The following is a 16,403-nucleotide window of genomic DNA, read 5'->3' as shown; positions in this document are numbered from 1 at the left end:
CCCTGCAACGCGGCGGCGCATCAGTCCATCTCAGGGCTAAAAAGCACAATTTATCTGCCCCTGCCTCTGCCTCACCAGAGGACCATCCTGCAGGCCACTCAGTGCTCATCCGAGCCTCCTGCAGCCCTCCCTGGCCCCAGGACCGCACGTGCCAACATTGGGAAAAACAAAATGTCGGGCGTGATGCGGCCTGAAAGCGAGGCTGGGCGTCTTCATTGTCGCTAAGCAACGCCTGTTTGCCTGCTCTTTAAGGCCAAACATCTGCCGGCAGGTGGAGGCCGGCGGCCACCTAAGGCCAATATAAGGCCACCGCCCTGTTTGCCATTGTTCGCCGCGGATCGACGCAAGGCGCTTCCTCTACTTTAACTCTACCTCATGAACTTGCATCTATTCACAGGTACCTACCTACCTGATGTAGGTACTGTAAATACCTGCAACATAACCTATTACTGTAACCCACTTCACGTTCTCATATTATAGCAGCCAGCCCTACTCTATTCTGCCCTAACAGCGTTCTGTCCATACTCTTGCCTGTGCTTGCCGGTCCATTGCTCACGTAAGCATTATTAACTGTGTACTGCTCCGAACTAAACTCCTCTACCAGGCGGTACAGACATGCCTTCATCTATATACCTTGTGCCCTTTCTCTAACTGTTTACGCTGATTGTTCCTTCCCTAGGTGGTTCCCCATCCGCTTACTGTACCCAGCCATAGTGACCACTATTTGATTGCTGCATCGAGCATCATGTTGCCCAATATTTGATTGCTGCATTGAGCCCCATGTTGCCCAATATTTGATTGCTGTATTTAGCCTTACATTGCCTAATACTTGATTGCTGCTTCCAGCCCTTTGCTGCCCAATAGTTGATTGCTGCATTTAGCCCTATGTTGTCCACTATCTGTTTGCTGCACTTAGCCCTATGCTGCCCAATATTTGATTGCTGCATTTAGTCCTATGCTGCCCAATATTTGATTGCTGCATTTGGCTTTATGTTGTCCACTATTTGATTGCTGCATTTAATAGTATGCTTTAGTTTGACTGGACTAGCATGCTCTCTGCTCTACTTGCCTCAAACACCATGTACTTTTATTTGCCAACCCCAGTAAATCTGGCCACAATCGTTAACCTGACATCTCTACTTATTACGACTGTCTATATCACCATGCCCTCCATACTGCCCCCAGAGGACGTAGGAGCCTCTCCTATGCAACTTATCTTCAAATCCCCATGCAACATAGCACAGAGAAACTACAGACTCCGTGCACGATTACCCAAAATATTCGAACCCATCAATAAATATAATATTAACCTAGATCACCTTCGACCCAAACTACCTCCCCCATTGGAAACCACCCTTCTTCCTAGCCCCAAGCCCCACTCTAAAAGAAACAAGACCACCACCAACCGACCTGCCACCGCTAACTTGCGCCCCACGCCACAGCTAGAACCTGACCTCAAAGGCGCATTAATCAATGCTAGATCCTTAGTCGCCCATGCTACAGACATAGCAGACACTATCCTGGAAAATTACCTTGACTTCATCGCCATCACGGAATCCTGGCTCCGCGAAGCAGCAGGCCCAGCACTAAAAACCACAAGGCTTTCTGGGGCCTTGGTCCAAAATACCTTCAGCTATCCCTCCGCAAATACCTCCCCTCTCGAGCTCTTCGCTCCTCTATCTCCAACCCACTCGGGGTCAGTCGTTTTTCTAAGAAACAAGCTGAGGGTAGATCTGTCTTCGGCTGGGGCCTCCGTCTGGGACAGCCTCCTTTCCACTCTAAAACTTGAGGAGAACCATCTCCGGTTCCGGAAGCACCTCAAGACCTTCCTCTTTTCTTCTGCCTTTGCTCCCCCTCTCCCCTGCTGATCTGTTCTCTCTTGGCACCGTGCACCTGGCGACCCTCTGTCTTTTGGGCCCAGGTACCTGCTCATCCTGCCACTCTCCCGCACTGCCTCCGGGCCACCCCTTGCACTAGGGTCTGTATCTGTACCCATACATCCCCCCTTTTCTTCCTGCACTTATCAGACCTACCCTGTCTGCTGTCTTAAACCTAGCACTTGCAAATTGCTGGCTGCATTACCACTGTTTGTTGCCTTTATTATTTATTGTTATTTATCTGTTTCACCTCTGCTTCGCACTTTCCACCTCTCCCCCTCCCCCATGCACTTTTCCCCTCCCCCATGCACCTTTCCTCTCCCCCTCTCCCATGCACTTTTCCCCTCCCCCTCTCCCATGCACTTTTCCCCTCCCCCTCTCCCATGCACTTGCGTGTTATCAATGTCACTGGGCCTAGTAAGATCGCTGTTTTTGTTCTCCCTTGTTCCCCTCCCCTCCCCTCCCTTGCCTTGTCGCGCTCTGAAACGCTTGTGTACAAGCGCGATAGAAATAAAATATCAATCAATCAATTAACGTTAGCCGTCCCAGACAACTACACCATCCTTGGAGCTGACAGACTAGATTCACGAGGTGGAGGAATAGCGATCATCGCCAAAACTAATCTTTCCATGAGAATCACCTCGACACCAAACGTAAAATCCTGCAAGTCACTTTCTATTAAACTACCTACCGCCAACTCCCAAACATTAAACATCCATCTCCTCTACAGACCCGATCAGTACCTTTTAATGAAGATATTACTACTCTTATCTCAGAGAAGCTAAAAAAAACTCCTCACAAACCCTAGTGCTAGGAGATTTTAACCTAGAGTACGATGATATTAATGATCAGCAGGCTACCTCTGTAGCTAACATCCTGACGGAATTAGGTTTCACGCAGAAAGTGAATACGTCCACCCATACCAAAGGGAGAACGCTAGATTGGATTGCCAGTCACAACTGCAACCTCTCCATTACATCCATCTCCCCACAAATATGGACTGACCACCACCTAATCTCCTTCACTCTCAATACTAAAAGACCTACTGCACCAATACCTCCCCTCACCTTACCTACACTAACTAGAAACAAGAAAAATATCACAGCTGACAATATCCTTCCCCATATCCTACCTAATCTCAACTCCTTACCAGACCATACTGACCCAGGCTCACTAGTGGAGGAATTTAATAATGCTATGACCACTTCTTTCGACAGCATTGCTCCGCTAAAACTTAGGAACAGCAAACCGAAAAAGCATCTCAACTCTTGGTTTTGCACCCCACCTAAAAAACCTAAGATTACAGAAAAGAAATTGCGACATGGAACAGCATGGAATCTACATCCCACTGCAGAAAATAAAACCAATCTAATAAGTATTTCAACGCAATACAAAAAGGATATCATCTTGGCCAAACAAACGTAAAACAGGATTACCCAAGCCAACTGTAGCATGAAGGAGCTCTTCTCTGTTCTAAAAGAATTGGAAACCCCAATTGCAGCAAAGGATGACTCTATTAAAGATAAAACCTGGTGTACTGATATTCAGTTGGCACTAACCAACAAAGTGGCCAACCTCCAAATTAAAATAGCTCTAAAGAAAGCTTCACTATCAGCTCAAACCCAAATTCCCCTGAACAAAATACCGAAGTCTAAACCCAAAGAATTTACCCAATTTAACTTCTCTAAGGTCTCAGTGATCAAGGTAGAGAAAACAATTCATTGCAAAGGTGACCATTGCCCAGCACAACTGATCAAGGACGCTGCTAGAGATGTAGCCTCCTTCATCACCAAACTTATCAACGCCTCCTTCTCTACTGGCACCATCCCGCGCAACCTAAAGGAATCTTGGGTACTCCCTCTTCTGAAAAAACAAACACTGGACCCCAACATACCCACAAACTACAGGCCCATCACCACGGTGCCATTCCTTTTTAAAAATCCTAGATAAGGTAGCATACACCCAAATTCAGAACTTCCCTGAGGTGAACCTCCTCCCAGGCGCGAATAGAAATAGATTCACTTAGAGATTAGGGAAAATGAACACTTCTCCTCCTACTAGACCTCTCAGCTGCCTTTGACTTGGTGGACCATAAAGTCCTGTGTAATCACTTAGACTCAGCGGCCCACTTCTCAAAGGAAGCTATAGCCTGGATACAGTCTTTCCTTAGTGACAGGACTATGAGGGAGTTCTCCCCTTCGGCGGCAGCAGACCCGATACCTATTACTTGTGGAGTGCCCCAGGGATGATGCGTCTCGCCAACACTCTACAATATCTTCACCAAGCCACTCTTTGACGATCTTGACAATCTGGGTATCACCTATACCAGGGGTGCACAACTGATTTTGACAGAGGGCCGAAAGTACCTTACATGAGGGCTATAGTGGGCCGAAAAGTAAATGTGGGCGGGGCGGTAGGCGGGGGCGGGGCAGGAGGCTTTTTAAACCCCCAAGTTGTACTAAACACATGGAAAAAGAATGTTTTTGAGGGGTAACGATTTTTATTTGCATTTCAAACTTACATTTTGTACTACACATTTTCCATTGTTATAATTTATTTCCATTTAGTTATTGTATCTCGCCTGTTTAATTAACTTATATATATTTTATTGACCCTAGATTGGACATGCTGTTATTTTGGACTGCTACAGTTTGCTATTTGGGTTGCCCAAGAGGAGTATGGCCTTCGTTGAGTCAGGTTTCCTCAAAAAGCCAGAGATGAACATCTCCTAACTGTGCCTGTTTTAGCTTTATTATTGGGTTCACTCTTGGAGTGCAACACTATGCCCCATGACCCATCACCCCCAACCAAACACTATGCCCCATGGCCCCCTCACCCCAACCAAACACTATACCCCATGTCACTCACCCCCAACCAAACACTAAGCCCCATGTCCCCCTCACCCCCAACCAAACACTATGCCCCATGTCCCCCTCACCCCCAACCAAACACTATGCCCCATGTCCCCCTCACCCCCAACCAAACACTATGCCCCATGGCCCCCTTACACCCAACCAAACACTATGCCCCATGGCCCCCTTACACCCAACCAAACACTATGCCCCATGTCCCCCTCACCCCCACCCCCCAAATCAGCACACACAAACCAGCACCAATACAGACCCGAACCCCCACCCCCAACTCAGCACACACACAAACATGCACCCATACAGACCCGAATCCCCCACCAACCAAACTCCAAACCCCCAACTCCAAAACCCCACCCCCCCAACTCAGCACACACTCTCTCAAGCATGCACCCATACAGACCCGAACCCCCCACCCCCGAACTCGGCACACACACAAACATGCACCCATACAGACCCGAATCCCCCACCAAACAAACTCCAAACCCCCCACCCCCAACTCAGCACACACACTCTCAAGCATGCACCCATACAGACCCGAACCCCCCACCCCCCAACTCAGCACACACACAAACAAGCACCCATACAGACCCGAACCCCCACCCCCCAACTCAGCACACAAAAAACATTCAAATCAAAATAGTCATACAGATCCGACAACACCCCCACCCCCGCATCTCAACATACACACAAAAAACATTAAAATCCAAACATTCATACACATCCGACACCCCCCCACACCCCCGCATCTCAACATACGCACAAAATACATTCAAATACAAACATTCATACACAGCCGACACAACCCCCCACCCCCACATCTCAACATACACACAAAATACATTCAAATACAAACATTCATACACATCCGACACACCCCCCCACCCCCGCATCTCAACATACACACAAAATACATTCAAATACAAACATTCATACACATCCGACACACCCCCCACCCCCGCATCTCAACATACACACAAAATACATTCAAATACAAACATTCATACACATCCGACACACCCCCCCACCCCCGCATCTCGACATACACACACAAAATACATTCAAATACAAACATTCATACACATCCGACACCCCCCCACCCCCGCATCTCGACATACACACAAAATGCATTCAACCCGCATCTCAACATACACACAAAATACATTCAAATAGAAACATTCATACACATCCGACACACCCCCCCCGCATCTCAACATACACACAAAATACATTCAAATACAAACATTCATACACATCCGACACACCCCCCCACCCCGCATCTCAACATACACACAAAATACATTCAAATACAAACATTCATACACATCCGACACACCCCCCACCCCCGCATCTCAACATACACTCAAAATACATTCAAATACAAACATTCATACACATCCGACACACCCCCCACCTCAACATACACACAAAATACAAATACAAACATTCATACACATCCGACACACCCCCCCACCCCCGCATCTCAACATACACACAAAATACATTCATACACATCCAACCCCCCCCCCGCATCTCAAAATACACAGAAAATACATTCAAATACAAACATTCATACACATCCGACACACCCCCCCACCCCCGCATCTCAACATACACACACAAAATACATTCAAATACAAACATTCATACACATCCGACACCCCCCCCACCCCCGCATCTCAACATACACACAAAATACATTCAAATACAACCATTCATACACATCCGACACCCTCCCCCACCCCCGCATCTCAACATACACACACAAACATAAAGCAAAACAAACCCGACACGCAAACACAAACAGAGCACTTACCGGAGACGTGCTGGAAGGCAGGTAAGCTGGAACGCTGGAATCGTACTACGGCTGGCCTGGTCCAAGGCTGAAATGCCTTCCGGCATCAAGCCTTATGGACCACGCCAGCCGTAGTGCTGGCCCTCCATTGGTGCAGCACACACGCACTACGCGGCTCGTAGGAGCGACGTGGTGCGTGTGTGCGTGAGCCAATGAGGGCCAGTGTTTTGTCCGGCCCGGAAGACAACAAAGGCTTTCCTAATGGAGGGCGGCTGCGGGCCGCCCTCCATTAGGAACGTCTTTGTGCCTCGCGGGCCGGACAAAAGAGCATGGCGGGCCGCAACTGGCCCGCGGGCCGTATGTTGTGCACCCATGACCTATACCAACTACGCAGACGATACCCAGATTCTCCTACCACTTACTGGGGATTATGGGGAAGATCTGGCTTTGGTAAACAGTCTATAGCATCGTTCAGGCATGGATGGCCAACCATGGCCTATGTCTGAATGATGACAAAACAGCTCATCATCCTGGGCACCGCAGCTCGTATCTCAAAACTCAACCCAAATTACTAGGCATTCATTATTGATGGGAATACTATCAAGGTCGCCAGAGAAGTAAAAACCCTAGGTTTTTACCTCGACTAAACCTTATCCCTTACCAAACGGGTAAACTCACTGGCCTCATCTACGGCCTACACATGTAAATTAATACAAGCTGGAAAACAATTCCTATCAGTTGACAGTTGTTTAATCCTATCCAGAGCCCTCATCCTATCAAAACTTGATTATTGTAATGCCCTCTACATAGGGGCAAACAAACCATCAACAGAGAATACAAGTGCTCCAAAATAATGCGCTTAGGGCTACCCTAAGTATTCCTAGAAGAGTACACATATCTGACATAAGACGGAAACACAAATGGCTCTCCACCCAAGAAAAAATTAACCTCAAATCGGCCTCCCACATCCACAAATACTTAAACAACAAAGCCCCTCGCTATCTAACAGAACGATTTATCAGAAACAACTCAATTAGACCGACAAGAACAGTCAGCCCCAGCTGTCTTCTAGTACCCAGATTTAAACTGACCACTATTGGAGGGTCCAGCTTCCCAGTTAGGGCATCTCAATTATGGAACTCCATACATCACACACTTAGATCCGACCAAACGTTTAACAAATTCAGAAAGAATAGAATTAAATGGCTCATTGAAATATGATATGTAACCCACATTCTCCTAACGTACCAACCTAGCCCTGCCTGCATGTAATGTACTTCTGAAATGGATTTGCCAATATGTAAATGTCAGCTAAAAGATGACATGTTGTCTACATATGCATGCCATTGTACATGTACTATACTGTCTTACCCTCATCCTGTTGCGCCAAAGAAAGTTGTTTTTACCTTTTGCTTTGTAACTTGTAACTTCTGTAACTAAGCTGTAAACCCTCTTTTCACCTGCGCCCTGATACCTCTGGGTCCGGCGCGCACAATAAATAAACGAACAAGGCTCAGTAGAAATAACCAAGTTACAAAATAATGAGACTGAGAAACTATGTACTTTGGGTGGTGCCATAACTGAATATGTCAGGGAAGTGTAAAGGTGCATTACACACAGATGAGAAATAGTTAACTGTTTCCTACATTGTATTATTCTGGACATACCTTGCACGGAAATAGGACAACCATGATGCTGTATGCCTGGTTGGGGGCAGGTGAGGGTAAAAGAAACAGTCTTGCAGATCACTTCAGGGATTCACACCCTAGTTTGTATGGGGGGGGGGTAACAAAGCCACATGGAAGGGGAGACTCAAGGGGGCGGGCAAGGAAAGCGTAATATTACCCTTATAGTGGGTCTCATGGGTTGTTTCACTTTCCCCATGGTCCGAATCGAGGTGCTAGTAATGAGCCATTTGTCCCTCCAATGTCTCATGAAAAATCAACCCCAATGGTTGAAACTCCCATTTTTTGGAGTATTGGGAATGGGAGGCGGGGGATCGCATGCGAAACCAGGGTTGGAGGTCAGCAGGCAGAAACATCCCAGGGATGACTCCAAGACCACCAAATGGAATGTTCGGGACTATGTTTCTCATAACGCATTATTCACTCAGCCTGAAAATGCAGCGAGTTGCCAGTATTTCCTAAACCAGAATGGGGGGAAAGAAAAGGTTTAGGAGGAACTCAGAACATCCTGGAAGCCTCTTTTCTAACTGGGGAAGTAATATCATGGGGATCCAGACTGCACCTCATATTGTAACTGCACCAAAAGTAAGACACATGTGTCTCCATCCAACAGCAATGCTATCCCCTGCAAAACACTTATTTTCAATGGATTGCCTTTCTCCCGCAGATTCCTCATCTTGATAGATATCCATCAAGATGAGGAATCTGCTGGAGAAAAATCCATAGAAAGATCATTACAGTAAGTAATTTCTTCTTTACTTAGAGTGGAGTACCCAATTCTAACCCCCTGCGAGATTCCTGAATTGTGTTTGTTTTACTTGGAAAAAGGGCAGCAACCTTGCAAGAGATGGGGATTGGCCACTCAACAACCTCCCAGCCATATGATAGGACCCTGGTGGAGGGAGCCCGAGGGGGGTGAATCAAAAATCACCCAAAAAGTTGTACCTGTGAAATCCTGAGAAGAAAGGAACTTTAATGTTTTTCATGTTGCATCAGGCTCTCTGAAATAAGAGACTTTGAATGGCAAAGAGACTTTGGCACAGAGGTCCTGATTTTGAGGTTTTGAACTGCATCCTCGTTCTAGAGAAGCCTACGAGTGTGCTAAGCTAGAGCGTGCAGCCTTTCCTGTGCTGAAAATGTGGGGAAGGGAAGCCAACGGCTTCAATATCCTGACCTATCATTTCTTGAACACTTTTCTTTGCATAACATTGTTTCCCACACTATTTGTATTTAGAAGTAAGAATTGTCAATAGGTTTATTAGTATAGGCCCTTTTATTTTGACAGACTCGACTAGGACTGCGTTATTATTATTTGATGGTCGTAGCTTGCTCCCATCTTTAGATTTTGGATTACATTGTTGTTTTTTTTAACCCAATTGAAGTCTGTCTTACTGTTCTGTTTGATACCATACCTTTCTTACAGCACCCAGGAGCAAATATCAGAAACTAAGGTGTTTGGTGCTGTGCAGATACAGATAATGTGCTCCTTTTGTAACATGTAGTCAGGGGTGACAGGTAACGACTCCCCACCTTGGCTCCTTGATAGTGCAAGTCAAAGGCAGAAAAGAAAAGATGTCACTGTATTTGTCTACTGTTTTTGCATTTCAGGGAAGCCAGACCGCACATATTTAAATGGTCTGTAAAAACAGTAACATGGTAAGTTCCACCCAGCAAATAGTTTCTCCAGACTCGGAAAGTCGTTTATGACCAGTAGTTCTTTCTCTAACAGTATAGTGTTGTTCAGCGGCGTTAAACTTGCAGGGGTGATATGCTACTGGATGCATTTGACCAGTTGTTGGGCATTTTTGTGAAAGCACCACCCCAATGCAACGGAAGAAGCATCCGCTTCTACGAAGAAAGAAATATCAGGATTTGGGTATTGCAGAGTGGGTGCGAATACAAAGGTTTCTTTCAAAGTTTCAAATTCAGTTTGTCTTTCAGAAGATCAAACATATGAAACCAACGGACTAGTGAGTCGTGTAAATGGCGCTGCTATGGTTGAGAAGTCTCTGATAAACCGCCTGTAGAAGTTGGAGAAACCAAGAAATGCTTGCAATTTTTTCAGGGTGGAGGGAGCCGGCCAGCCCAGCACTTCATTTACTTTGTTAGTACTCCTGTGAATACCTTGTGCTGAAAGAACCCCAAAAACCCAACCTTGTGGGTATGAAATATTCCTTTTTCTAACTTGGCGTAGAGGGAATGAAGCCGTAACCTGCCCAGGAGTTCTTGACGTGTTTCACGTGTTCTTGATATAAAGAAGAGAAGATGCGCATATCATCTAAATATATGACCACATATATATCTAAGATGTCTTGGAATATCTCATTCATAAAACGTTGGAAGGGGGCTGTCACATTACATAGGCAGAAAGGCATTACTAGATATTCTTTAAAGGCCGTAACAAGTCCAAAAGGCTGTTTTCCATTCATCTCCCCCTCTCATGCGGACTAAGTTATAGGACCCGCACAAGTCAAATTTAGTAAACAAGACAGCATTATGGAGTTGGTCTAGGATAACTGAGATAAGTGGAATAGGATATGGTTTCTTTATGGTGATCTGGTAAATTTGACGGTAGTCAATACATGGTTTAAGATCGTATTCACGTTTAGGGACAAAGAACAATGGACTGGAAGAACAATGAACAATGGAGTGGCAGCTGGGGAAGACGATCCATGGATGAAGCCGTTCTGAATGGCAGTATCAATATAGTCTTTCAAGATGAGGTCTTCTTGTTTGGTTAGGGAATATACCATACCCACTGGTATTTGGGCATTGTCTAAGAAATCAATAGGACAATCATAAGAACTATGTGGTGGCAGGTTTTGGCGGCCATGCGAGAGTGAGCAGACTCCGAGAGGCTCCCACCAGATCCGACCAAAGATCCTGAGAAAGGCGTATATTAGGACAAAAAAACCCGAACAAACGCCAGGAAAAGGCGTCGGAAGACCCAAGGCACACACGGGAGAAGACCCGAGGAAAAACGGAGGCCAGAAGAGCGAAAACGAGAAGAGGGAGAGACGCGCGGCAACACCAACAAAATGGCGGGCGCGCAACGCTGAAAAAGAGACCCGCGTCTCAACACACGAAGAAGGCCGAAGGGAAGGAGTAGAACCGGGCGAGATAGCCGATCAACATCCAGCGCAGGCAGGACCGAAGTACCACCAGAGTGGCAAAAATCCGAGACGCCAACTGCGGAGATAGCCGCGCGACACGACCCAGAGAAGGTGAAGACGGCGCGGCTCAAGAACAGGAAGCGGCCCACGGACCGGGGCTGGAGAACAGCTTTCCCCAGCCGATGCGGAGACGAGCAGCAGCAGCGGAGGCCTAGCGGAACAACGAAAGAACCTGAGCGGTGAGGCAGCGGAAGCGAGGGGCGACCCATAGACCGAGCCTCAGAAGAGCGGAGGTGAGCGTCAACGGCGGAGAGCCAACGGAGCGACGTGGGACCCCGAGAGACGAGGCGGCGGAGACTGGGAGACGACCCGTGGACCGGACCAAGAGAGCCCTCCCCTGACGCGGAGGAGTGTAGAAGCAGCGGAGGCCCAGCAGAATAACCGGAGAACCCGGAAGGCGAGGCAGAACGGATCGAAAGCGGCCCACAGACCGAACCGAGGCAGATTCCCTCACGCCGAAGCGGAGGTGAGCAGCAGCAGAGCAACGAGGGATCCCACAACGAGAGGAAACGGAGAACGAAGAGCGATCCATAGGCCGGACCACAGAAGAGCCTCTCCTGGCCGACACGGAAGTGAGCAGCAACGACGGAGACCCAGCAGTGCAACGAGGGACCTCGAGAGGAGAGACAGCGGAGAACGAGAGGCGGCCCACGGACTAGACCCAGAAGAACCCTCCCCTGCCAACGCGGAGGTGCGTAGCAGCAGCGGAACCCGATAGGAGAAGCAGTGAAGAATACGAGGCGGCCCACAGACCGGATCGCTGAAGAAGAGCCCTTACCTGCCAGTCCGGAGCGGAACCGAGGGAGACAGCAGATCAACGCCCAGCCCAAGCAGGATCGGAGCATCACCCGACCGGCAGCGAGACAAGGCACCGACGGCAGCAACAGGAAGAGAAGCCCGAGACAGCACTACAGAAACAGCGCGACACCAAACTGGGAAGGAAGAAGGCGTCGAGACCCACGGACAGGAAGCGGCCCACAGATCGGACCGAAGAAGAGCCCTTCCCTGCCGACGCAGAGGTGACTAGCAGCAGCGAAGAGCCGGCAAAGCAGCGGGAGATCCCGAGAAGGGAGGTAACGCCGAGACACAGGAACCAGGCCCAGGGAACAAGAGACAGACCGCGGGGCAGGTCAGGAGAGCCGAGACCTAACAGAGACGACATAAGAGAAGAAGGTAGCCGCCGTCGTAACGAGGAGAGCAAAAGAATTACACATAGACCCGGACACCACCCCAACCAGCTGCCTCACAGATAACCAGCAAGCGGGGGAGAGAACGTAACAGTCACTACGAACCACAAATCCATCCAGCACAACCAGACCCCCCCCACACAGGCAGAAACTGGGGGATGAGCCGCCTCACGCAAGGCACAGACTCCAACCACCCAAAAGCGAGAGGGAAGAGAACACCGGAGAGAGACACGGCAAACGGACAACGAGGGTAAAGACACAGAGAGAAATCGCTTATTAAAAAGGCAACACACGCAGGAAAGAGTGGAAGCGAGTGTGAGAATTGAGCAAGGACCCACTGAAGCACAAACGAAACCTGACTGAACAGGGCCCAACTACAGGCCAAGAGCAGTGGGTACTAACATGCCAGACAAGCCTAAAAGCGGCAGAGGGAGACAAACAGTCATGGAGACATTCACCCGGAAGAACGACGACCAGCAGCCAGAGGCTGGGGAGAAAGACACGCCGGAGTCATACGCCACGCAAGGAGAGATCAGGCAAGTGGAAAGCAGCATACTGGAAGCCATAGGGGCGTAAAAGACGTCGATAGAAGGCAAGTTGGACGCAGTGATGGTAGATGTGGGACTCCTTAGACAAGATACGAGAAACCTGGCGGAAAGGATGACAACAGTGGAACAACAAGCACAGAGCAACTCAGTGGAAGTGTCCGCCTCGCGAACACAAATGTCGGAAGCACTGGAAAGAATTAATATACTAGAACGCAGAGCTGAAGACGCAGAAGGCAGGGCTCGGCGCAACAACGTACGAATAGTGGGGCTGCCAGAGGGGGAGGAAGGAAGGGACCCCACGAACTACATAGAGAACCTCCTGATCCAAGAAGTGGGAGCAGAGACCCTATCCCAAGGCTTCGTGGTAGAAAGGGCACACCGGGCGCTGACTAGAAGACCGCGCCCAGGAGCACCACCAAGACCAATGATCGCAAAAATTATGAACTTTAAGGACAGGGAAAAAATCCTGACTTTCTCGAGAGAAGGAGGGAACATCACAAGGAACGGGGCCAGGATAACGATATATCCAGACTATACGGTACTTGTGCAAAAGCAGAGAGCCCAGTTCTGGCAGACCAAAGAGCGCCTTCGAGCGGCAGGGGTGAAATTCATGCTGCTGTATCCAGCCAAACTAAAAATACTGCATGACGGAAAAACACAGATCTTCGAGACAACGACCGACGCCCAGGAGTGGATGGACCAGCGTGGGATTCCACAGTCGGCAGAGAGGAACGAGCGAAACAGAAACCACCCCCGGCAAAATAGAGACTAGAACCGGGCACGACAAGTACACCCAACGCTACAGGAGCAAGAACAAGACGGTAGAGATGCCCTACCGGGAAGTAACGAAAAGGAGCAACCGACAGCCTCCAAGTTGAAAAGCCCACAGTAAAGAGACTTACAAAGGGAGCACAAGACTCGGGGAAGGGGAACCGCCAAGACCCACAGAGAAGCCCCAGTAAAAACAATGTTTATAGTGTCAGTTTCAAGACACTACGCCGCGACAGGCAAGGCCGAGGAGGAAAAAGCGGCACCTGGAAAGCGGTGGAGCCCGAGCAGAGGAGGGGAGGCTGGGCGTTTGTTGACGTTATTTGGGTTAACAGTTATAACAGTTGGGAAGTTAAGGCAAAGCCCGCAAAGAAAGGAGGAGAGCGGAAGAGGAACTAACAGTTGTCACACACAAAGAATCGGCAAGGAAAACAAATTCAGGGGACAGTACCCACAAACAAAAAGCTGGCGGAAAGCACGAGGCAAGACCGCCCACAACAAAGAGCGGCCAACAGAGAGAGAAACGACCCGAGAGAGAAAACGAACGGACGATTCAAAACTCAACAGCCAGAAGAAGGGACACAGATCCCCGGCAGGAATACACCGAGAGAATAAGACACTGAGCGAGCCCATGGGAAAGAACAGGCCGCAAGCGCTAGTCCCCACAAGGACCAAGATGTCTTAAGAATTGTCACGTGGAATGTCAGGGGGATGAACGCATATGTCAAGAGGCTAAGGATTTATACCTGGTTGAACAAAACAAGGACCCACATTGCACTGTTGCAAGAGACGCACCTGACGGCGGAAAAACAGGCCAAAATAAAGAAAAAATGGGGAGGCCAGATGTATAGTGCAACATACTCCAACTACGCTAGAGGAGTCATAACCTGGGTCGCCCCGGGCGTCCCATTCCAGCTCATCAACCAAGAGAAAGACGCGGAAGGGAGAATCCTGGTAGTCCATGGGATGCTAGAAAATCGGGAGATATGCCTCGTGAACACCTATGCCCCTAACCACAACGCTACAGCCTTCTTCAGGACGCTCCCGCCCCGGCTGGCCCCGTACAGGAATGCAACGATGATTTGGGCAGGCGACCATAATTGCACACTGGACCCCCGGCTGGACAGGTCGGACAATAAGCACAAGAGAGCGGCGCCGCCAGCGAGAGCACTACAACAGATACTGGACCGGCTCGGGCTCGGGGACGTCTGGAGGAAGGTACATGGGGAAGAGAGGGGATACACGCATTATAGTGCCCCACACAAGACATTCACACGGATAGACTACCTGTTTACGGGCAAGGAGACACTGGGGGAATTCACTGAGGCACACATACACGCGCGAACCCTATCTGACCACGCCCCCCAGACGATCACATGGGCGCACACACACAGGAGAGCCCCTATACCAACATGGAGATTGAGGGCAGAGGCATTATTGGACGCGGGCTTCCAGGAACACATCCAAAGCGTAATAGAAGATTATTTTGAACATAATGAGGGTAGTGTGGAAAGCACAGGAACGGTCTGGGAGGCCTTCAAGGTGGTAGTCAGAGGGGAGGCGATGGGGAAAATGGGAGGTCTCAGACGAGAAACCCTAGCACAACTAGATGAGTTAGAAAGGAGAATCGAGAAGGCTGAGAGACAAGCGGGGAGAAGGGGGCGGAACAAGAGAACCTCACCACCCTGCGACAACAGTGCGTGGAGACCTGGGAAAGATTGGGACGGCTAGACTATGGGAAATATATACAGAAACTACATGCTGAGGGGGACAAGCCTAGCAGACTCCTGGCCTGGCTAACCAAGCAGGAGACTAAGCGGGAGCCAATTAATGAAATTCAGAACAGAAAGGGAGAGGTGATAAGATCCCAAGAGGGAATAAACGAGGTGTTCTCGCAGTTTTACGAGGACTTATACTCCAGGGTCCAGGAGGCAGAGGAGGGGGACCTGAAGGAAGCCCTCGCGGAAATTAGACTCCCACAATTGACGGAGGAGCAGGCCCAAATATTAGACGCCCCTCTCACTGTAGAGGAACTAACGGAGGTAATCGCCCAGCTCCCGACAGGGAAATCTCCGGGGCCAGATGGGCTCCCGGGGGAATTTTACAAACAATATAAAAATGACATAGTCCCGAGACTGCTAGAAACACTAGAAGAAGCATACGAGAAAGGAAGACTCCCGAGTAGTATGTCAGAATCTATAATAATCCCGATCCTTAAACCAGACAAGCCCCCCCTTGAATGCGGTTCCTACAGACCGATTTCCCTAATAAACCAGGACTCCAAGATCCTGACGGCGGCACTAGCCAACCGCCTGAAAAGAGTGCTACCCACCCTGATCCACACGGACCAGACAGGGTACGTGCCAGAACGGAACACGTCCTGGAACCTGCGCAGACTCCACTATGTTATAGAAAGGACAAACCAGGAGGGAGGGGAGTGTGCTGTAGCCTCACTGGATGCAATCAAAGCATTCGATTCGGTGGGATGGGACTGGCTCCTGGG

The 16,403-nt window shown here is 49.0% G+C and overlaps 1 protein-coding gene across 2 annotated transcripts in view; it reads left to right on the top strand.

Annotated features, from left to right (window-relative positions):
- ANKMY2 (ankyrin repeat and MYND domain containing 2) overlaps positions 1 to 16,403 on the top strand; it is a 422,909-nt gene that overhangs the window by 320,567 nt on the left and 85,939 nt on the right. The window lies entirely within an intron of this gene.

This window comes from Ambystoma mexicanum, chromosome 2q (assembly GCF_040938575.1).
Source record: "Ambystoma mexicanum isolate Mex_15411 chromosome 2q, UKY_AmexF1_1, whole genome shotgun sequence".
NCBI lineage: Eukaryota > Metazoa > Chordata > Amphibia > Caudata > Ambystomatidae > Ambystoma > Ambystoma mexicanum.
This window is presented reverse-complemented; position numbering and strand designations above follow the sequence as displayed.